Source organism: Scyliorhinus torazame, chromosome 13 (genome assembly GCF_047496885.1).
Source record: "Scyliorhinus torazame isolate Kashiwa2021f chromosome 13, sScyTor2.1, whole genome shotgun sequence".
In the NCBI taxonomy this organism is placed as follows: domain Eukaryota; kingdom Metazoa; phylum Chordata; class Chondrichthyes; order Carcharhiniformes; family Scyliorhinidae; genus Scyliorhinus; species Scyliorhinus torazame.
Genome location: NC_092719.1, coordinates 39970862 through 39994196, shown reverse-complemented (window position 1 = coordinate 39994196; position 23335 = coordinate 39970862). Strand labels below are relative to the sequence as shown.

General features: G+C 48.9%; 1 protein-coding gene across 4 annotated transcripts in view; it reads left to right on the top strand.

The window, feature by feature from the left end:
- Nucleotides 1-23335, top strand: part of LOC140387976 (voltage-dependent calcium channel subunit alpha-2/delta-1) — an 890358-nt gene that overhangs the window by 377503 nt on the left and 489520 nt on the right. The gene's annotated exons all lie outside the window — the stretch shown is intronic.

Below are 23335 nucleotides of genomic sequence, written 5' to 3'. Positions count from 1 at the left end.
GAAGATTCACCTGCATTAGAAACTGTTGGTCTTTTGATGTATTTACTCCTTATTCAGATTATGATGGCTGCCTGGCTATTGAGCAGAGCTTTCAAACTGGGTGATATAATGCTGTACAGTAAATATATTGATGGTGTCGAAAATGAATGAGGGTAGTAGCCATCTTCAGCATTTTCATTGCTTTAAGCTTTTGCCATTTTTAAGAACTAATGGCATTTAAAGCAGAGAAATCAGTTCTCCACTTACCCTGCACTCTAAGATAATGATTCCTTCAAATGTGTACTTCATGTGACATTGTGCACGAGAGCTCTTTAAAAAAGGTGATACATGCTATTCACTAGGCTTTGATAATAGGAATCTGATTTGATGTCTATTTAGTCCACTTGTCTCTTATATGAATTCCTATTCAACAATGATGTTAAGTTCCTCTGCCAACTGTGCAGGGGTTCTACAGGCGGTGGCAACCGTTCCTAGACTACCTCGCGGAATGTTAGAGGAAGTTCGGTCAGCAGCAGCAGCAACCCTGGGGGGGGGGGGGGGGGGGGGGGGGGGAGGGGAGAGAGAGAGGGGGGGGGGAGGGAGGGGGGGGGGGAATGGGGGATTGCTTGGGGGGATGGAGGAGCAGGAGATAACATGAAGGGTGGGGGGAAACTGGCACGTGCGGGAGAGAGCCAGTGTATAAAGCTAATATACCATTTTGCCATGTATATATCTTGCTCAGTGCGATTTCGTGTTATTTTGTTACGGGGGGGGGGGGGGGGCGTTATTGTTTGTAAGGGGAAAAAATTGTGTTGGTAAAAAACTTTAATAAATATATTTTTTTTAAAAAGTTCCTCTGCCAAATACTTGAAGAAAACCCCACTGGAGTGAAAAACGCAAATGTCTCTTTCGTCCTGCCGCGTGGTCTGTTGATTGTCTACAATTTGTTTACTGATTCTGACCGTTTGAAAGAGATGTATTTTTAAGTACTGTGTCAAACTTTGTTCAGCATTTCAAAACACTGGGTCTCAATCCATATGTAAATGTAAAAGTGTCTGGCAATCATTCTTATCCTACTCCGTTTGAAAGTTGCAGTGTCCAAATATTTGATTGTAAAATGCAGTGTATGCACCACCTGCTGTGGTGCGAATTGAGAGTGTTACCCCAGGGTGCGATAATGTATCTGTACAGAAGTTTGCCTTTCATTGTAATGAATACATCAACAAGAGACAGCCACGTAGAGAAAATCTGCTGATTGTTTTCTTTGTTTTTGCACCCCTGAACTTGCTTTATACTGCTCTGATAACATTGATGCAAGGAAAACCACAAAAAACATTTGCTGATCAGTAGTTCAAAGCTTTTGAGCCTTTCCAGATATCTTTCAATAACCACCACCTCTTCTTCATTTGTGTGTGGCACACAATTTGTTGCCACCTACAAAATAATTTATGCAGCTTACGAAAAGTCATGGTCTGCGGACTGATCCCTCTTACGCTTTACTGGTCATTCATTTCCAACATGAATAATTAAATATTCTATTGCCGAAACAATTTTCAAGCCAGTTCACTATTTCTTTGTTAATTCTCTGACTACTTTGCTGCAAGGAGTCAATAATGCGGTCTCCACTCTCTTCATAATGGGACGCTGAGCTGAATGTCTGATATACTCAGCTGTTTGGGGGTCGGTTGGCTGGATGGCTGGTTTATGATGCGGAGTGATGTCTACTGCGTGGGTTCAATTCCCATACCGGCTGAGTTATTTATGAAGGCCGCACCTTCTCAACCTTGCCCTTGTCTGAGGTGTGGTGACCCTCAGGTTAAATCACCCGCAGTTAGCTCTCAAAGGGAAGAGCAGCCTTTGGTCCTCTGAGACTGTGGCAACATTTACATACTCTGCTGTCAGTAACGGAACTCAGAAACACCCTCAGGCAGTTAGAGCCTGTGTGTCAGGGTTCTGTGTGTCAGTTGTGTGCTAGCCACAGTAAAGTTCTAATTCTCATGCAAACGAGTAGAGATCCTCCTGCAGGAAAATCCTAAGGAGATAAGTGACTGGCTGGATAGTGCTCCATAGGCTAAACACACATATAAAATGGGAAATGCATTCAAGGCCTCTTCACTTTACTAGAGCCCTTGCTTTTAAGGGTACATTGATGTTTTGTATCCAGACATCTTTTCTGCTAATTCTATTTATTGGGCAAAGGCATGAATGAGGGTTTCAGCAGCAAATGAGCTGAGCCAGGGGTGGAGTTGGGTGAAATCAAACAGGTGGAAATATATGGGCCAGGATTCTCCAATCCCGCAGTTATGTTCTGACGCCAGCGTGAAACACCACGGTCCTCAATTGTCCGGTCTGCTCCCCTTCCTAGGGGGCTAGGTCGGCGCTGGAGTGGTCCCCGCAGCTCCAGCCGGCGCTCTACGGCCAGTGTGAGTTCGCGCGCGTGCGCTACGGCCAGCATGATTCCGCGCAGGCGTGTGGGTTCCCGTCTCCGCTCCGGCCCCTGGGCAATATGACGGAACGCTACAGGGGCTCGGCACAGAGGACCATAGGCCCCCACGGAACCAGCCCGCCTGCCGATCGGTAGGCCCCGATTGCGGGCCAGGCCTCCGTGGAACCCCCCCCCCCAGGGTCGGATCCTCCCGCCCTCCACCAGGCCGCCCCCCACACACACATACGTGACCTACGCCGGCGGGTCTCGGCCGAACTCGGCGGCCACTCGGCCCGTCGGGCCCGGAGAATTGGCGCCGGAGAATCGGCCAGCTGGCGTTGGGGCGGGGTGGCGCGATTCTCGGGACCCCCCGGGGATTCTCTGACCTGGCGTGGGGCCGGAGAATCCCGGCCATGGTCTCAGAGATGGCCTGGATTTGTGGTTGGGAACTCAGCTTTGAGCTAAGTATAACACCAAGGTCACAGAGAGTCTAGTTTGCCCTCAGACAGTTGCCAGCAAGATATTGAGACAGTGGCTGGGGAATGGAGCATGTAACAGAGGCCAAGGCAATAGCTTACAATCCTTAAATATTTAAATTTAAGACATTTATGCTCATCGAATAATAATAATCTTTATTAGTGTCACAAATAGGCTTACATTAACACTGCAATGAAGTTACTGTGAAAACCCTCTTGTCACCACACACCGGTGCCTGTTCGGGTACACAGAGGGAGAATTCAGAATGTCCAAATCACCTAAAAGCACATCTTTCGGGGACCCAACCCGGGAATCATAGAGTCAAAGAATTTACAGTGCAGAAGGAGGCCATTCGGCCCATTAGAAGGAGGCCATTCGGCCCATCGAGTCTGCACCCGCTCTTGGAAAGAGCACCCCACTTAAGCCCATTCCTTCACCCCATCCCTGTAATCCAGTAACTCCACCTAACCTTTTTGGACACTAAGAGCAATTTAGCATGGCCAATCCACCTAACCTGCACAGCTTTGGACTGTGGGAGGAAACCGGAGCACCCGGAGGAAACTCACACAGACACGGGGAGAACATGCAGACTCAGCACAGACAGTGGCCCAAGCCGGGAATCGAACCCAGGTCCCTGGCAGTGTGAAGCAACTGTGCTAACCACTGTGCCACTGGATAGGGGATAGCTGAGTTGTTGGCTATGAAGGTTATGGCTGCATTGAACTTTTATATGACAGACTTCTTCAAAGGGTCTCTTTCATATCTCTAAACTTTAATGTATCACTCTGTTGGATTGATGAGCCTTTGTAAAGAAGAGAGCAGCACCGAAATGCCCACAACATCAACAGTGTCGCAGGAGTTTGCAGTACATCTGGCTGTACTCATGTGGCAGTGGCGCTCTCAGCTCCACCAGTGAACAGACAGGGCTACCACTCTGTAAGTACATCATTGCTTTAACCCAATCAAACTGAATTTTGCATGTGAATTCCCATTACTCTGACAGCTACCTTCATCCTGTGGTATCCCATGATGGGATAGGATCCTTGAAAGATCGTGAAGATTCCAGGCTGCTCGGGGATGAAGGATTCTGCGACCAGTTCCCCATCTGCCCTGAACACTCTTTGGTTATGTGCTGACTTTGGGAATTTTTCAATCTCAGTTTTTTGATAAGTGTGTGCCCAAATATATTTCTCTTTCCATATTTCCGGGGGATCCCTGCAGAGTATAAAATTCAATAATGGTCGGCTGACAGCAAGCCAGTTTAGCTCAGTTGGCTGGACAGCTTGTTTGTGATGCAGAGCGAGGCCAACAGCATAGGTTCAATCCCTTAGCGGCTGAGGATATTCATGAAGGCTCCGCCTTCTTAGCCTTGCCCATTTGCCTGAGGTGTTGTGATCCTCAGGTTAAATTACCACCAGTCAGCCTATGGTCATCTGGGACTATGGCGATTTTACATTTACATGGAAGGACACATGTTTCAATCCAAAAGCCTAAATGATTCAAAGCTCCTTCTCAGATGCACCTGAATTGAACTTTTTTGTACAATTTTCAGTTGGTGCTCTCGATTTAAAACTTGTTCTGTTTTCTGATGAGACATCTAACTTTGCAAGCATTGAGATTAGCCTGGAGCAGATTTAGGGAGTCTACATGCCATTATCGATTTGTCAAATGATGGTTAGGCTGCTGGGCCATATCCCTTTCAATTGTAACTTTGCCCCAGGGTAGGCACTTAACCCTTTTTTTGTGCATCTTGCATAACAGTTTCACATTGGGTTGGAATAGAAATGATATACAGTAAACTGTAGTGTTGCAGACAGGAGACAGAAGCAAACCTGAACACCTCTATTTTCCCGCATCTCTGTTCATAAGCAAAAGTATTTTAATTTTTGAAATAGGTGTGCTGTGTTTCCCCAAACGCTTTATTTCTGAGGTCAATTTTTAAAGTGGCTCTCTTCAGAGTAAAATCAGAAGTATTGTTTATTCATACATGTGAATGGAACTACTGCTAATTCACCAGTGCAGTGTGATATCATGTTACTGCTGTATCGTGTTACGTTATGTGTTTAACCCTGTGGGATCCACCTATGGGTCATTGTACGGCTTCACCCACAGGGGGATATGTCAGGGCATGTACGGGCTCGCCCATGGCTCCACCCCTCACAGGAAGTATAAAGGCAGCTGACCCGCGGGGCCGCATTCATTGTTATACCGGTCACAGGCAGGCCAGGCTCAGTTGTAATCTGATTAAAACCACGGTTTACTTCTCAACGTGTCTCTCGGTGAATTGATGGTCTCATCAATTTAATCAGCTTAAAATACTACTATGGAATCAGCCCTCAAACCTGATAGACTGGAACTCGATCCACAGGTCGTGGAGGCGAGAGAAATTTTTTCGCATTGGCTTCGATGCTTCAAGGCCTATCTCGTTGCGTCGTCTATGCCATCTGTCACGGACGAACAGAAACTGAGTCTTCTCCACGCATGGGTGAGCCATCGTATTTCTGTCCAGCTCGACGGCGCCGCGTCCTATACAGAGGCCCTCGCACTACTCGAACGCATATATGTACGGCCAGTGAACGAGGTCTACGCGCGACACATCTTCACCACTTGCAGCACCCCGGGGAGTCGCTAGATGACTACCTACGCAACCTCAAAGCCCTCGCGCGCAACTGTGACTACCAGGCCGTTACGGCCCCTCAGCATATCGAACTCGCTATCCGAGACGTTTACGTGGCGGGGGTCCGATCGAACTATGTAAGACACCGCCTGCTCAAAAAAGGGGCCCAGGACCTGGAGTACACGGTAACACTAGCTACCTCTGGTTTCAGAGCCTTACTGCGTTCTCCGCCGACCACGCGATCCCTCGTGGGCCCCCGACCAGAGACTACCCCAGTCTTGTGCCGCGCGGCCGCCCGCCCATCATGGGGGGCTGCCCTGCTATTTTGCGGCCGGTCCCAACACCCCCAACAGCACTGCCCGGCCCGCAACGCAAACTGTAGTAACTGCAGGCGAAAAGGACACTTCGCCAAGGTCTGCCTGGCCAGGTCTAAAAACTCGAACACGCAGACCCGATCCACAGACCACCAGGCCCGTAGACCCCGCAAAGTGGCAGTGTGTCTGCCAACTCCGCCTCCGCACAACACGTGCGACTCATGGGGGCCGCCATCTTGGCCATCCTCCCCCACGCGGCCGGCCACATGCGATCCATGGGGGCCGCCAACTTGGACGCCATCGTCCTCACCGCCCGCCACACTTGACCAACGGGGCCGCCATCTTGGCCGCCATCTGCTACACTGCCCGAGATGTACGAACGACATGGACAGCAGCCATCGCGGGGCCGCCCCAACACCTCCGATCACGCCGCCGGCTACCCCCAGCTCAGCGTGGTCACGCTGGACCAGTCGCGACCGAAGCACCTCCGGAGCTCCATGATGGCCGTACGGTTAAACAGGTACGAGACACCTTGCATTTTCGACTCCGGGGGCACAGAGAGCTTCATTCACCCGGACATGGTAAGACGTTGTTCGCTCCAAATATTCCCGATGCGACAAACTATCTCCCTCGCCTCTGGGTTGCACTCGATGCAAATCCAAGGGTGCACTACTGCAACCTTAGCGATTCAGGGCGCTGAGTACACTAATTTTAAACTATATGTGCTCCCAGACCTCTGTGCTCCTCTCCTCTGAGGACTCGATTTTCAGTGCAACCTCAGGAGCCTAACTCTTAAATTCGGGGGGCCCCTGCCCCCGCTCACCATATGCAGCCTTGCGACTCTAAAAATCGACTCGACCCCCCCCCCCCCCCTCTTTGCGAACCTCACCGCCGATTGTAAGCCAATAGCCACCAGAAGCAGGCGGTATAGTATGCAGGACAGGACGTTCATTAGGTCCGAGATCCAGCGTCTCTTGCGGGAAGGGGTCATAGAAGCCAGCAATAGCCCCTGGAGAGCTCAGGTGGTGGTCGTCAAGACCGGGGAAAAGTTCCGGATGGTGGTTGATTACAGCCAGACCATTAACCGCTTGACGCAACGCGATGCGTACCCCCTTCCCCGGATTGCAGACATGGTAAATCAGATCGCGCACTACCGCGGGTTCTCTACGGTAGATCTGAAGTCTGCATATCACCAGCTCCCAATCAGCCCGGAGGACCGCCACTACACGGCGTTTGAGGCAGACGGCCGCCTTTTCCATTTCCTCCGGTCCCCTTTGGCGTCACAAACGGGGTTTTGGTGTTTCAACGAGCAATGGACTGAATGGTGGACCAGTACGGGCTGCGGGCCACGTTTCCGTACTTAGACAATGTAACCATCTGCGGCCATGATCAGGAGGACCACGGCGCCAACCTCCACCGATTTCTCCAAACCGCCCAAAAACTCAACCTCACCTACAACAAGGAGAAATGCGTTTTCCGCGCAACCAGCCTAACCATCCTCGGCTACGTCGTGGAAAATGGGGTCCTGGGCCCGACCCTGACCGTATGCGCCCCCTCCTCCAATTCCCTCTCCCTCACTGCCCCAAGGCCCTGAAGAGGTGCCTTGGATTTTTCTCCTATTACGCCCAGTGGGTCCCCCAGTATGTGGACAAAGCCCGCCCACTATTTAAGGCCACCATTTTTCCACTGGCAGCCGAGGCTCACCAGGCCTTCAACTGCATCAAGCCGGACATCGCCAAAGCTGTAATGCGCGCGGTGGACGAGTCCGCCCCCTTCCAGGTGGAGAGCGATGCCTCAGAGGTCGCTCTCGCCGCCACTCTCAACCGAGCAGGCAGACCGGTAGCGTTCTTTTCCCGCACCCTCACCACCTCTGAAATTCGACACTCATCGGTCGAAAAAGACGCCCAAGCCATCGTGGAAGCCGTACAGCACTGGAGGCACTACCTCGCTGGTAGGAGGTTTACCCTCATCACCGACCAACGATCGGTTGCCTTTAAGTTTGACAATACGCAGTGGGGCAAGATCAAGAATGACAAGATCTTGAGGTGGAGGATCAAACTCTCCACCTAGAACTACGATATAGTATATCCTCTTGGGAAGCTCAACGAGTCCCCAGATGCCCTGTCCCGCGGCACGTGCGCCAGCGTGCAAGATGACCGATTACGTGCTATCCATGATGACCTCTGCCACCCGGGGGTCACCTGGCTTGCCCACTACATCAGGGCCCGCAACCTGCCCTACTCCATTGAGGAGGTCAAAGCTGTAACCAGAGACTGCCAAATCTGTGCGGAGTGTAAACCGCACTTCTATCGACCAGATAAGGCCCACCTGGTAAAGGCGTCCCGGCCCTTTGAATGCCTTAGTATCAATTTCAAAGGGCCCCTCCCCTCCAATAATCGCAACACGTACTTCCTGAACATCATAGACAAGTTCTCCTGTTTTCCGTTCGCCATTCCCTGCCCCGATATGACCACTCCCACAGTCATCAAAGCCCTGCATAGTGTCTTCACCCTGTTCGGTTTCCCCAGCTATGTCCACAGCGACAGGGGCTCGTCGTTCATGAGCGACGAACTGCGTCAGTACCTGCTGAGTAAGGGCATCACCTCGAGCAGGACTACCAGCTATAACCCCAGGGGAAACGGGCAGGTGGAGAGGGAGAACGCGACGGTCTGGAAGATCGTCCTACTGACCCTGCGGTCCAGGAATCTCCCAGTTTCTCACTGGCAGGAGGTCCTCCCCGATGCGCACAACTCTATTAGGTCCCTCCTTTGCACGGCCACAAACCAGACACCTCATGACCGCTTGTTTGTTTTCCCTAGGGGAGCTACCTCAGGGGCCTCGCTTCCGAGCTACCTGATGACACCGGGTCCAGTCCTCCTCCGCAAACATGTTCGGAGCCATATGACCGACCCCCTGGTAGAGAGGGTCCAGCTCCTACACTCCAACCCACACGATGCATATATCAGACACCCCGATGGCCGGCAGGATACCGTCTCCCTCCGGGACCTGGCGCCCGCAGGCTCCAACACCACGACCACTACTGCATCTCCCACACTAGGTCCCGTCCAACCTCCCATGTTCAGCGCTCCTACCCCTATCCAATCTCCCAGGTTCAGTGCCCCTACCCCGATATGGTTCTCGCGCTCCCACCCGCCGCACCGGTCCACAGGAATGAAGCTCCGGAAGAGCCGCTCCAGGAGTCCACGCCTGTGCCTGCTCCGGGCCCAGCTCCACAGCCACCCGAAACGGCTGCAACACCAGTGCTTCGGCGGTCGCAACGTACGATCCGGGCACCAGACCGACTGAATCTGTAAACCCGTCACCCCCGCCGGACCTCATTTTTTAAACAGGGGGTGAATGTGGTGAATGGAACTACTGCTAATTCACCAGTGTACTGTGATATCATGTTACTGCTGTATCCTGTTACGTTATGTGTTTAACCCTGTGTGCTCCACCTATGGGCCATTGTACGGCTTCACCCACAGGGGGATATGTACGGGCTCACCCATGGCTCCACCCCTTTCAGGAAGTATAAAGGCAGCTGACCTGCGGGGCCGCATTCATTGTTGTACAGGTCACAGGCAGGCCAGGCTCAGTTGTAAGCTGATTTAAACCATGGTTTACTTCTCAACATGTCTCTCAATGAATTGATGGTCGCCTCAATACATTCAAACCTGAGGGATTGTTGCAACTTCAAACACACACACACAAACACACATTAAGAAGGTAGCAATGAGGAGTTATTACACCCATGAATAGCTTAAAAGAAAAACATGCGGATATGTTTGAGCGGCACGGTGGCACAGTGGTTAGCACTGCTGCTTCACAGCTCCAGGGTCCCGGGTTCACTTCCAGCCTCGGGTGACTGTCTGTGTGGAGTTTGCAATTTCTCCCCATGTCTGCGTGGATTTCTTCCGGGTGCTCCAGTTTCCTCCCACAGTCCAAAGAGGTGCAGGTTAGATGGAATGCATATGCGAAATTGCCTGTTGGTGTACAAAAGGTTAGGTGGGGTTACTGGGCGGAGGCGTGGGTTTAAGTGGGGTGCTCTTTCCCAGGACCGTTGCAGAGTTGATGGGCCGAATGGCCTCCTTCTGCACTGTAAATTCTATGATTCTATGAGTTGACATGCTTACTGGAATCCAGAAAGTCAGAGTCCGATGAGGTGTTCTTCGTGGAGGAGTAATAGATCAGGTGAGTTTTGCTAACTGAAGCAGGAGTTTCAGAATTCCTTTAAAGTTGCTGGTGACACCGTGAGATGCCAACTTGGATGCCATCGTCCTCACCGCCCGCCACACTTGACCAACGGGGCCGCCATCTTGGCCGCCATCTGCTACACCGCCCGAGATGTACGAACGACATGGACAGCAGCCATCGCGGGGCCGCCCCAACACCTCCGATCACGCCGGCGACTACCCCCAGCTCAGCGTGGTCACGCTGGACAAGTCGCGACCGAAGCACCTCCGGAGCTCCATGATGGCCGTACGGTTAAACGGGTACAAGACACCTTGCATTTTCGACTCCGGGGGCACAGAGAGCTTCATTCACCCGGACATGGTAAGACGTTGTTCGCTCCAAATATTCCCGATGCGACAAACTATCTCCCTCGCCTCTGGGTTGCACTCGGTGCAAATCCAAGGGTGCACTACTGCAACCCGAGCAATACAGGGTGCTGAGTACACTAATTTTAAACTATATGTGCTCCCAGACCTCTGCGCTCCTCTCCTCTGAGGACTCGATTTTCAGTGCAACCTCAGGAGCCTAACTCTTAAATTCGGGGGGCCCCTGCCCCCGCTCACCATATGCAGCCTTGCGACCCTAAAAATCGACCCCCCCTCCCCCCTCTTTGCGAACCTCACCGCCGATTGTAAGCCAATAGCCACCCGAAGCAGGCGGTACAGCATGCAGGACAGGACGTTCATTAGGTCCGAGATCCAGCGTCTCTTGCGGGAAGGGGTCATAGAAGCCAGCAATAGCCCCTGGAGAGCTCAGGTGGTGGTCGTCAAGACCGGGGAAAAGTTCCGGATGGTGGTTGATTACAGCCAGACCATTAACCGCTTTACGCAACTCGATGTGTACCCCCTTCCCCGGATTGCAGACATGGTAAATCAGATCGCGCACTACCGCGTGTTCTCTACGGTAGATCTGAAGTCTGCATATCACCAGCTCCCAATCCGCCTGGAGGACCGCCACTACACGGCGTTTGAGGCAGACGGCAGCCTTTTCCATTTCCTCCGGTCCCCTTTGGCGTCACAAACGGGGTTTTGGTGTTCCAACGAGCAATGGACCGAATGGTGGACCAGTACAGGCTGCGGGCCACGTTTCCGTACTTAGACAATGTAACCATCTGCGGCCATGATCAGGAGGACCACGGCGCCAACCTCCACCGATTTCTCCAAACCGCCCAAAAACTCAACCTCACCTACAACAAGGAGAAATGCGTTTTCCGCACAACCAGCCTAACCATCCTCGGCTACGTCGTGGAAAATGGGGTCCTAGGGCCCGACCCTGACCGTATGCGCCCCCTCCTCCAATTCCCTCTCCCTCACTGCCCCAAGGCCCTGAAGAGGTGCCTTGGATTTTTCTCCTATTACGCCCAGTGGGTCCCCCAGTATGCGGACAAAGCCCGCCCACTATTTAAGGCCACCATTTTTCCACTGGCAGCCGAGGCTCACCAGGCCTTCAACTGCATCAAGGCGGACATCGCCAAAGCTGCAATGCGCGCGGTGGACGAGTCCGCCCCCTTCCAGGTGGAGAGCGATGCCTCAGAGGTCGCTCTCGCCGCCACTCTCAACCGAGCAGGCAGACCGGTAGCGTTCTTTTCCCGCACCCTCACCACCTCTGAAATTCGACACTCATCGGTCGAAAAAGACGCCCAAGCCATCGTGGAAGCCGTACGGCACTGGAGGCACTACCTCACTGGTAGGAGGTTTACCCTCATCACCGACCAACGATCGGTTGCCTTTAAGTTTGACAATACGCAGTGGGGCAAGATCAAGAATGACAAGATCTTGAGGTGGAGGATCGAACTCTCCACCTATAACTACGATATAGTATATCCTCTTGGGAAGCTCAATGAGTCCCCAGATGCCTTGTCCCGCGGCACGTGCGCCAGCGTGCAAGATGACCGATTACGTGCTATCCATGATGACCTCTGCCACCCGGGGGTCACCTGGCTTGCCCACTACATCAGGGCCCGCAACCTGCCCTGCTCCATTGAGGAGGTCAAAGCTGTAACCAGAGACTGCCAAATCTGTGCGGAGTGTAAACCGCACTTCTATCGACCAGATAAGGCCCACCTGGTAAAGGCGTCCCGGCCCTTTGAACGCCTTAGTATCGATTTCAAAGGGCCTCTCCCCTCCAATAATCGCAACACGTACTTCCTGAACATCATAGACGAGTCCTCCCGTTTTCCGTTCGCCATTCCCTGCCCCGATATGACCACTCCCACAGTCATCAAAGCCCTGCATAGTGTCTTCACCCTGTTCGGTTTCCCCAGCTATGTCCACAGCGACAGGGGCTCGTCGTTCATGAGTGACGAACTGCGTCAGTACCTGCTGAGGAAGGGCATCACCTCGAGCAGGAATACCAGCTATAACCCCAGGGGAAACGGGCAGGTGGAGAGGGAGAACGCGATGGTCTGGAAGACCGTCCTACTGACCCTACGGTCCAGGAATCTCCCGGTTTCTCACTGGCAGGAGGTCCTCCCCGATGCGCACGACTCTATTAGGTCCCTCCTTTGCACGGCCACAAACCAGACCCTTCATGACCGCTTGTTTGTTTTCCCTAGGGGAGCTACCTCAGGGGCCTCGCTTCCGAGCTACCTGATGACACCGGGTCCAGTCCTCCTCCGCAAACATGTTCGGAGCCATAAGACCTACCGCCTGGTAGAGAGGGTCCAGCTCCTGCACTCCAACTCACACGATGCGTATATCAGACACCCCGATGGCCGGCAGGATACCGTCTCCCTCCGGGACCTGGCGCCCGCAGGCTCCAACACCACAACCACTACTGCATCCCCCACACTAGGTCCCGTCCAACCTCCCATGTTCAGCGCTCCTACCCCTATCCAATCTCCCAGGTTCAGTGCCCCTACCCCGATATGGTTCTCGCGCTCCCTCCCACCCGCCGCACCGGTCCACAGGAATGAAGCTCCGGAAGAGCCGCTCCAGGAGTCCACGCCTGTGCCTGCTCCGGGCCCAGCTCCACAGCCACCCGAAACGGCTGCAACACCAGTGCTTCGGCGGTCGCAACGTACGATCCGGGCACCAGACTGACTGAATCTGTAAACCCGTCACCCCCGCCGGACCTCATTTTTTAAACAGGGGGTGAATGTGGTGAATGGAACTACTGTTAATTCACCAGTGTACTGTGATATCATGTTACTGCTGTATCCTGTTACGTTATGTGTTTAACCCTGTGGGCTCCACCTATGGGCCATTGTACGGCTTCACCCACAGGGGGATATGTACGGGCTCACCCATGGCTCCACCCCTTTCAGGAAGTATAAAGGCAGCTGACCTGCGGGGCCGCATTCATTGTTGTACAGGTCACAGGCAGGCCAGGCTCAGTTGTAAGCTGATTTAAACCATGGTTTACTTCTCAACATGTCTCTCAATGAATTGATGGTCGCCTCAATACATTCAAACCTGAGGGATTGTTGCAACTTCAAACACACACACACAAAAACACATTAAGAAGGTAGCAATGAGGAGTTTTTACACCTATGAATAGCTTAAAAGAAAAACATGCGGATATGTTTGGGCGGCACGGTGGCACAGTGGTTAGCACTGCTGCTTCACAGCTCCAGGGTCCCGGGTTCACTTCCAGCCTCGGGCGACTGTCTGTGTGGAGTTTGCAATTTCTCCCCATGTCTGCGTGGATTTCTTCCGGGTGCTCCAGTTTCCTCCCACAGTCCAAAGATGTGCAGGTTAGATGGATTGCATATGCGAAATTGCCTGTTGGTGTACAAAAGGTTAGGTGGGGTTACTGGGCGGAGGCGTGGGTTTAAGTGGGGTGCTCTTTCCCAGGACCGTTGCAGAGTTGATGGGCCGAATAGCCTCCTTCTGCACTGTAAATTCTATGATTCTATGAGTTGACATGCTTACTGGAATCCAGAAAGTCAGAGTCCGATGAGGTGTTCTTCGTGGAGGAGTAATAGATCAGGTGAGTTTTGCTAACTGAAGCAGGAGTTTCAGAATTCCTTTAAAGTTGATGGTGACACCGTGAGATGAGTTGCTATTTGGAGACTTGGTCTGTTCCACAGGCGCAGACAAGAATCTTCTGGAGAAACAGACTTGCAGGAGGCTTAGAATGGATGCCAGCCAACGGCCAGCCTCGCAACTCAGTACCTTGCTTAGTCTTCAGCCTGCTGTGGCGGTTGCAGGCTGGACATTAAACATGACACTGCGTTGCGAGTCTACTTTGCAAAGGCCAGAGGCTTGAGTCATGTGATGTTGACCATTAATGAATCTGCAAGCAGTCTCTCTACTTTTTGTCAAAATCCATTGTTCACCTTTGGAGATAGGTGGTGATCGTTAACACTCCTGCAGGTATAACGATTTTCAATGGTTCTCCCTTTGTTAAAGGACATGGCTGGTCTCATTGACTGTAATGTGTCCTCACCATGAGAAATGTGAGATTCCACAAGGATGAGGGTTTAATTTTTGTCAAGTAACTGATGTTGGAGATTCCAGAAAATGTAGCCAACTTGTGAATCATGTGACTACTAGTAGCCATTTCTTGTTCAGTAATCGTCTAATTTTTAAATTCGCAAAAAAGTGAAGGTTCATTTCAAACAGTTTATGATCTCTTCCAATATTTCTTTCCGCCCTCTGAGGAAAAAAAAATTGGAATAAACTTGAGATAGAACTGCACATCCTTAGAAAATGCTTGATTTCCCTCTGTTTTTAACGTGTAGGGAAATCAACGAGGGAATGTACTTTGGCTTCGTCTGGTAGACATTTTCCTCTTCCACTACATTTCCCCGGTAAGTCATCTTGGCCTTTGTGAACTCGCTTTCTGCCAAGTTCACTGCCAGGTTTCCCCTTTTTTAGACCCTGGAATATTGCCCTAGGTGATCTAAGTGGTCATTCTGGCTGCTGATGTAAATGATCAAATCATCCAGGTACACTGCACAATTGCTGAACCCAGCTACTACCTGGTTTGTCAACCTCTGAAAGGCTGCTGGGACATTTCTAAGGCCATAGGACGTGTCCGTACATTGATATAGGCCATCCGGGGTGGCAAAGCCAAGATTTCTCTTGCCCTGGAGATCTTGGCGACTCCCTTTGAAAGGTCCATTTTGCTGAGGAAGACAAGGTGGCGCACTTTGACTATACAATCCTTAAGGCGTAGGATTGGATAGGAGTCAGCCCTGATTACTGCATTTACTTTCTGGTAGTCAATGCAGAGCTATTCTGATCTATCTGGCTTTGGGACCAGTACAATGGGGCAGCTCCACCTTTTTTTTTGATAACCTTTATTGTCACAAGTAGGCTTACATTAACACTGCAATGAAGTTACGGTGAAAATCTCCTAGACGCCACATTCCAGCACATGTTCGAGTACACTGAGGGAGAATTCAGAATGTCCAAATTACCTAACAGCCAATCTTTCGGGACTTGTGGGAGGAAACCGGAGCACCAGGAGGAAAGCCACATAGACACGGGGAGACTCCACTCAGACAGTGACCTAAGCCGGGAATCAAATCTGGGACCCCGGAGCTGTGAAGCAATAGTGCGACCCATTGTGCTACCGTGCTGCCCAGTTAGACTCAATTGTATCATTATCCAGCATATCCTGTCCGACCTGAGCCAGATTGTTGGTGCTCAGCAAGTGGGGGTTTGGATTTATCAATGGGGTGTCTCCCATATTCACGTTATGGACCGTTAGGTTGGTACGCTCTGGGTGGTCCCTACAAATTCCTTTGAATTTTCTGAACAGGGTGGCCTCAGCCTCCTACTGCTCTTTGGTCGGGTGGGTTAACTGGGCTTAAGTCTTGCAAGACTCTGGTGTTGTCAGCCTGGTAGATGGGGCACAACGGAGAGACCCTCTCGTCCCCATCTCAGTTGACTGCTCCCAGTCGCCCTCAAATATTTCCACTCTTTGGAAAACGCCCACTGCTTGACTGGGCTATTGACCGTAATATTTCTTTGGCAGGTTAAGGTGGCATAACTGGCGGTTTTCCCTCCCAGTGCTTGATAGCTAATGTTATGATCCTTGTAGAGGCCAAAAACATTTAGAAAGATATTGAATCTCCAATGGTTGACTTGAAGGATCACATGACAAGATTTCAAGTTTTAAGACTGCAAACTACAAAATAAGAACAACATTGTCTAAAAAATATTCTTAGCAAATATTCTTAAATATTCTTAAAAAGGCAACTTATATTCAATTTAATGTTTTATACAACTGCAAATCCCCCTTCATGGTTTTATTTTACACTATCTCTTAAGTAGACCCTTTGTTCTCCAGGAGGCAGTCCAAAGCTATTCTCAGTTCCTGATAGCTTGCTTAATTTATCCTTTCCCACCTGCATAACTTCTAACCCCCAAACTGACTTCCATAATGAGGTTTTACCCTGGAGAGCCTTCCCTCTTAACAAATCTTCTAGGCTCCTTTAACTCCACAGACTTGATCCCTTCAAACTGAGCATGAGATCTCACCTGCATTCTGTGTGGTGAACAGTAGAGATGGGCTGAAACTGTTTACTCTCTCTCTCAGCTTCTTGCAGGCTGACCTAATCATGGGCAGGATTTTACGCACAATCTGCCACGTGTTTCGCAGTGGTGAAGGCGGCCTGCCATTGGCCAGCGATGGGGTCTTCTGATCCTGCCATTGTCAATGGGGTTTTTCTGTTGAATGCCCCCCTCACCATCATGAAACCCAGGGTGGGGCTGCACCATCGGCAGGACATTAAGATCTCGTCGGCATGAACAACTGGAAAATTAGGCTCTATATCATAAGAAGTCCCTGGAACCTGTTGTACAATGGCTTGCTATGGGCTCTTACTCTCTCAAAGCCCATTGTCATGGCAGTGTGAATCACATGTGCCTTGTATCCAGGTAGATATGCTAATTAGCTATCCCACAGGCCCCTAACTTCATTCTATTTTAGAATTAAATAAACATTGATACTTTAAACTGTCTACAATACCTAACATTCCTAACTCCTCCCTGTGACTTGAAAGAACCTATTCACCATCTGCACAACCTTCCTGGTAATTATTTACAGCTGTGAATGTCTTGCACCTCCATCCCAATAAGATACCCCGGACTTCCCTTCAACCTTTAGAACCAAGCTGCCCAAGCTTGTGGTCAGGCAGAATGCAGAACAGGTCACATGTTCTTCATTCCTCCATTTTGCCCTAAGTTAAAGGGACAGTTCCAAAAGTTAACAATCTTACAAACTTTAAACTCGTAATGCGTGATATTCAAAGCCAGAAAGGATGACTAAATTAACCGCAGCAGGAGTGGAATAAATCTGAGGGGGGGGCGAGTGAGTTTTTTTTTGGTGAATTACTCTTTCAAGCGTTTTTCAGTTAATCGCATTTTTTATTCCTTCCGTGATGCTGTGAACTTTTTGGATTATGAATTTAAATTTGACAAATGCACCAAAAATATAAAAAGATCATCTCATTGATTGAGAAAGGTGAAGAAGTAACAAAGAAGATTGGTGACCTCGAGTTAAACCAGGTGCAGAAATAGGGAATGAAAGATAATTCGCAGAATGAGAAAAGAGACAGAAAAGTAAGCAATCAAATTTTGAACTGAAGATTTAAACTGATATTTTTAGAACATGGAAGAAGAATTTAAATTGGCCAGCAAGCTCTGGAGATTCACAACTCGCAGCTTGAAGTTGCTGCCGAATAGTGCATTATTCATAGTTTGCTTCGCGAACTTGCTATTATTATTTTTTACACCAAGGGTTGGGCCTATAGTCGCACTTCTGCATTTTGCTTGCGTGGACCTTTGCCAGTGCCAATAATAGGAGACTCGGCCTGTCCATCAGACCTGTAATTCTGAAGTGCGCACAAATCACAAATGTGACAGCTTGAATTGTAAATCTGATTTATACATATCACGCAGAACTACTTACATAAATGTCATCCCTCTTCCCAAAGATAACAATCCCCACTTCACTTTGAGATATTTCAAATGACATAATAATCATTATGATAATCATTTGACCTTTCTTTGACCCTTTTACAAGCAATTTTAGATCAGCCTGGTTACTCTAACTTGGCAGTCAATAGTAATCACCTTTTTGATTGGTGTTTTGTTTCCCATTGTGAAGTTCAACCCAAATCAATTTTTGTTTTACCCCCTAAGGATATGTCTGCCCTCTCACAGCCCGCACAGTGTATCAAGCCTGACCATCGAAGTTTGCCTCATGTCTCTCTACAGCTCAATCAAAAAAAAACTTCCCTTTAACATTATATCAGCCTCATGGCATCAATCATGATTCAGATCAGCCTGTTATGTGTCCATTGTTTTGCCTTGCATGGTTATATTGATGTACAAATGCTTTACATTCGAGTAGCTTTTCTACTTTACCTCCTTGGAATGACCTTCTTTAAAAGTTTCAAACTCAAAATAATGTTTGATTGATATGAATTACCTGTGTTCCCTTGTCTGGAGTTTGATTTCTCAATATCCTTCCACTCAATGGTCTGTATTCAGTGAATTCTTCTATAGTGAGCCTGATATGTCATTTTTAGTTTCAATGCATCTTGAAATCTGAAAATTATCTCCTCACATTTACCACAGACACAGGAATGTTCCCAAATTAACTTACCCAACACAACCAGGAAAGTTTTTATCCATTCATTTTTGTTGATCCTGAGGCGTTGCTGTGCACAAATTGGCTACTATTTTTGCCATACAACAATGGTGAGCACACTCCAAAAAACATTAGTTGGCTGTGGAACATGTTGGCATGTAAATTTGCTCTTTCTGAAAGTGAAATCCTGCTCATTTTCTGAACTCATACATTAGAGCAGGGTTTTTCAAAGTGCTGGTCATGACCCCGGGTAGGTTGCGGGCGGGTGTCAGCAGAGACGTGGAGCGATCGATCGCGACATTCCAGTGGTGGTTCCGATCATGGGAGAAGTGCCCAATGGCCGCTACCGGCATTTTTATTGAGAATGGTGGCCACTTCCGCCTTTTAAACGATAAGGAAATGAGACTGTGTGCAGTCTTCTGGCCAGAAGTGGCAGCAGTGAGCAGGTTACGCACTCTGCATGTACACTTGGCATCAAGCGCCCTGTATGTACGTGTAACTCTGTGTTAAATATCTTTCAAATGGCATACAGTTCCAGCTCATAAACATTACATCCTGTTGTCACAATTTTTGGTTGTGCTTATATGCAAATATTGCTCGTTACATTTTACCATTATCCATCTGTACTGTCGATATGAAAAGTACCTTGGCTTGATTTCACTGCACAATTGAGGACTCCATTAGTAATGAGGTCAACAATTTCCTAGCATTACAGTTGCTCATTCCCACTTTGGATCTGGTAAATTACAGGGAAATAGCCACCAGTCAATTTTCAGAACGTTCAGGAGAGCAGAATGAATCAATTATAATTACAATTTTATTTCTGTTGCTTAATTTAAGATTTACAATGCACTTACTATGTCCCCCCCCCCCCCCCCCCCCCCACCCCCACCTCCACACACCCACACATAAACACATCTATAGTGTTGATATCATTATAGTTAATGCTATGTCTTGTCAAGTTTGGCTGGAATACTCGATGTGTGGCTAACAGGATAGTAGCTCGAGGGCAGCATGGTGGCACAGTGGTTAACATTGCTGCCTCATGGCGCCACGGTCCCAGGTTCGATCCCGACTCTGGGTCACTGTCCATGTGAAGTTTGCACATTCTCCCCATGTTTGCGTGGGTTTCACCCCCACAACCCAAAGATGTGCAGGGTAGGTGGATTGGCCATGCTAAATTGCCCCTTAATTGGAAAAAATGAATTGAATACTCTAAATTTTTTCAAAAACAGGATGGTGGCTCTACAGCATTTTCTAATTTTCTTGCATTATTGGTGCCTGAGGCTCCATTGGAAGCCGGCACATTTAATAAGACTCGGGGGACTAAGTTAATCAATTTTCTGCTTTGAAATGCAAAGTCTCGTAGGTCAGTCATTTGTAGAGATTAACAAATACTTCACTGCCTTGGGCAATAATAGTAATGCATCTTTTATAATAGCTTGATATGGAATAATCCAGATTTTACAATAATAGTAATACTGTGGTTGGAACTATCCAACCAGAATATGTTTTGTATAATATAACTGAAGGAACATAGAGAGAGGGTTTAAAGGCCCACTTGAATACTGTAAATATTACAGTATGCTCCAGTTGATGAGATAGTCTCATAGCCAATTTTCAAGATGATGGAAAATCTAGTTCTCAGACTGAGGGGCGCCAATTAACAACGCTGCGACGTGACAGAGTTTTATGTTCAAAGCCGATGCTTTGCTGTGGACCCGATCATAGCTTATTTTCTAGTTTTAACAAAACTGTGGCATGCTTACCACCAAACAAAAGTAAGGAGATGTAACAAAGGAGATGAGTTAACTCATCTGCACAGTATGTTGGCATTTGTAATAAACTATATTACAACGAATGACAAAGGCCTAATTGGTGGTCTATTTAGAACCTACTAAATTTATAATTCTTTTGTCCGTTTTAGATGAAAATTATGCTTCCCAAATGTTACTGCTGTGATTTATTTTCATATAATTTGAACACTTATCCAATTTTACCCGTCAAATTTATTTCTTCTGGTCTTTTGACCTGCAACCAATCCTTGTTCTTTGAGATTAACTCTGTGTCTTGAGGGCATTTTCTCTTATTAGTTTCTTCCTGCTAGGTCTGCTGCCAATATGCTATCTATTCCTATCCAATAGTAGCAAAGTTGGATCTTTAGCAAATATCATTCACTCTCTCATCATTCACTTCTGAAGGAAAGTTTAATTGATGCTAGCAATTATGAGCAACTTACCAATAATTAAAACTGCCTTGTCTACTTTGCTTTAATATGTTTCCTAACAACGCCAGGTTAAAGTCCAACAGGTTTGTAGCTTTTGGAGCGCAGGAAGGAGCTGTGCTCTGAAAGCTAGTGATTCGAAACAAACCTGTTGGGCTTTAACCTGGTGTTGTAAGACTTCTTACTGTGCTCACCCCAGTCCAACACCAGCATCTCCACATCATGAATATGTTTTGTTAATGTTCATCATTGCTATTTCACTGGAATTTAAAATACAAAATAAACATTCTCATTAGAATGCTTATCTTGTATTTTGAAGAGAGTTGCAAAAGTAAATTAATGTAAAACATTCAGCTCTGCCCACAGTTTGTTGCTTTGATTTCTGCTCCAAGTATCTCAATTAAAAACGAAACTTAAATGAAATGCAGTTGTTTAACTTTGAAGACATTAAACAATGAAGGCTCGACTGATTGTCTTCTCTACCTGAGGGAGTTGCTGCTGTCACAAAAACCTGTGTTAATTTCTTTCATTTGAAATCTTGCAACGTTTTATTAGAGATTTGCGGCACATTTAATTGCCCTGCGTAAAACTGCCCCGATTCCATCTATTTATTAATAATAACCTTTATTAGTGCCACAAGTAGGCTTACGTTAACAATGCATTGAAGTTACTGTGATAATCCCCTCGTCGCCACACTCCGGCGCCTGTTCGGGTACACCTGAGGGAGAATTCAGAATGTCTGATTCACCTGACAAGCACGTCTTTCGGGACTTTGTGGGAGGAACCGGAACACCCGGAAGAAACCCACACAGACACTGGGAGATTTTGCAGACTCTGTATATGCAGTGACCCAAGCCGGGAATCGAACCCAGTCCCCGTGAAGCAACAGTGCTAACCACTGTGCAACCATGCCACCTGGCATTTCCATAGTACTTCATTGCAGTGTTAATATAAGCCTACTTGGGACACTAATAAAGATTATTATTATTAGTATTGCCATTCTCTGCACAAAATGTTATGGCGCATTAAAGCAAACTCGGCCACACAATGTTGCAGTGTATTACAACCCCACTGCTCAATGTCATGGATAGACCGGACATGAGTCAAGGTTTCCTTAGACCACCATCCAACTGGAGCACAGAGGCAGCAGGCAGCAAAGCTCCAGGCTTCTGCCAATACTGCTCAGATTTTGCTGTCTGAAGACATTTGAGAAGGAGATGTTGATGGTTCTTTTGCCAATTTTCCTCCCACTTTATCTGCGCATTTGTGGCTTGTACTTGGTTGTTCTCCAGGGGCATAAATCGGTGGCCCACCAGCCTTATTTAAATGAATAATATAATATCTATTAGGCTTTCTGGAAAGGCTGTTAACCGTAATAATATGCTGCCCATGTCATAATACAGTTGGCATGGAAGGGCGATGGCACCTCATTTGGGGAGAGGGAGGGTACACCCTGTGTGCATCAGGGAAACCCTCCCTAAAGTGTCATGGCCCCCTCTTCCTTCCTTTTTGCCTGTTCTGCCAAACCCAGCCCAATACTATCCTCTCTCCCTTTCCTGAGCATTTGGAATCCTCCCTGCCCTCAAAGGTCCGGCGCTCACCTTTCTGCGGCAGCCATCGCTCGCCTTCCTGCAGTCCCAGCAGTGTCCACTACCGAGATCTGGCGCTGCCAGCCAATCTGAGGGTCAGACTTCCTCCGACTGAGGGCTGTAAATTCCACTCTCAGCTTGTTTAACCCACCCCCACCGTGTTATGGCCGCTGGGCAGGTTTCTTTTTGCAGCTGCTGGCCAATTTTCCTTCTGGCATCCGGGGTGGGGGGGGGGGGGGGGGGTGGGGGGGGGGGGGGGGTGGGGGGGGGGGGGGGGGGAGGGGGGGGGGAGGAGGACAGTTCCCAAACAAAATGCTTCCAGGATGTGAAGAACCAATCGACTTCATGTTCTGCCTATCCATGACGCTGAGCAATGGTGTTGAAGCACATTAGCACATTACATCGTTACGTTGGGCACGATTTAATGGAAATATTTCAGTGTCATTTTGGGCGCGACAAGCGGGATATTTATTGACGGCCGCTTTTGCAAGATCGCAGCCTGTATTTAATGGCACTTAGCGCCGGAAATGAGCCCCCCTCCGAGTTTCTCGCCATTACTGGCTGTCTCGCAGTCTGATTCACCAGACTCACCCTTCAGCAGCTCGCCGCTAAAAAGGTGGAATTGCATTTAAACACTCCCTTACCACTAACACCCAGTCAACACACAAGCATTGCACCACACAGACCTGCTCCTCGATTTGGCGATGCCGACCTGGCCAGGCTTCTAGATGCTGTGGAGAAGAGATGGGACGTGCTATTCCTCCAAGGGGGTCAGAGGGCCAGCAGGAGTGCCACCAATACCACCTGGGAGGCAGTGGCAGCAGCAGCAGCTGTCAGTGCGGCAGCATGACCAGGAGGACCACCATCCAATGTGGAAAGAAGACCGCCGACCTCCATCAAGCTGCAAGGATAAGTTACCACCCCTCTCCT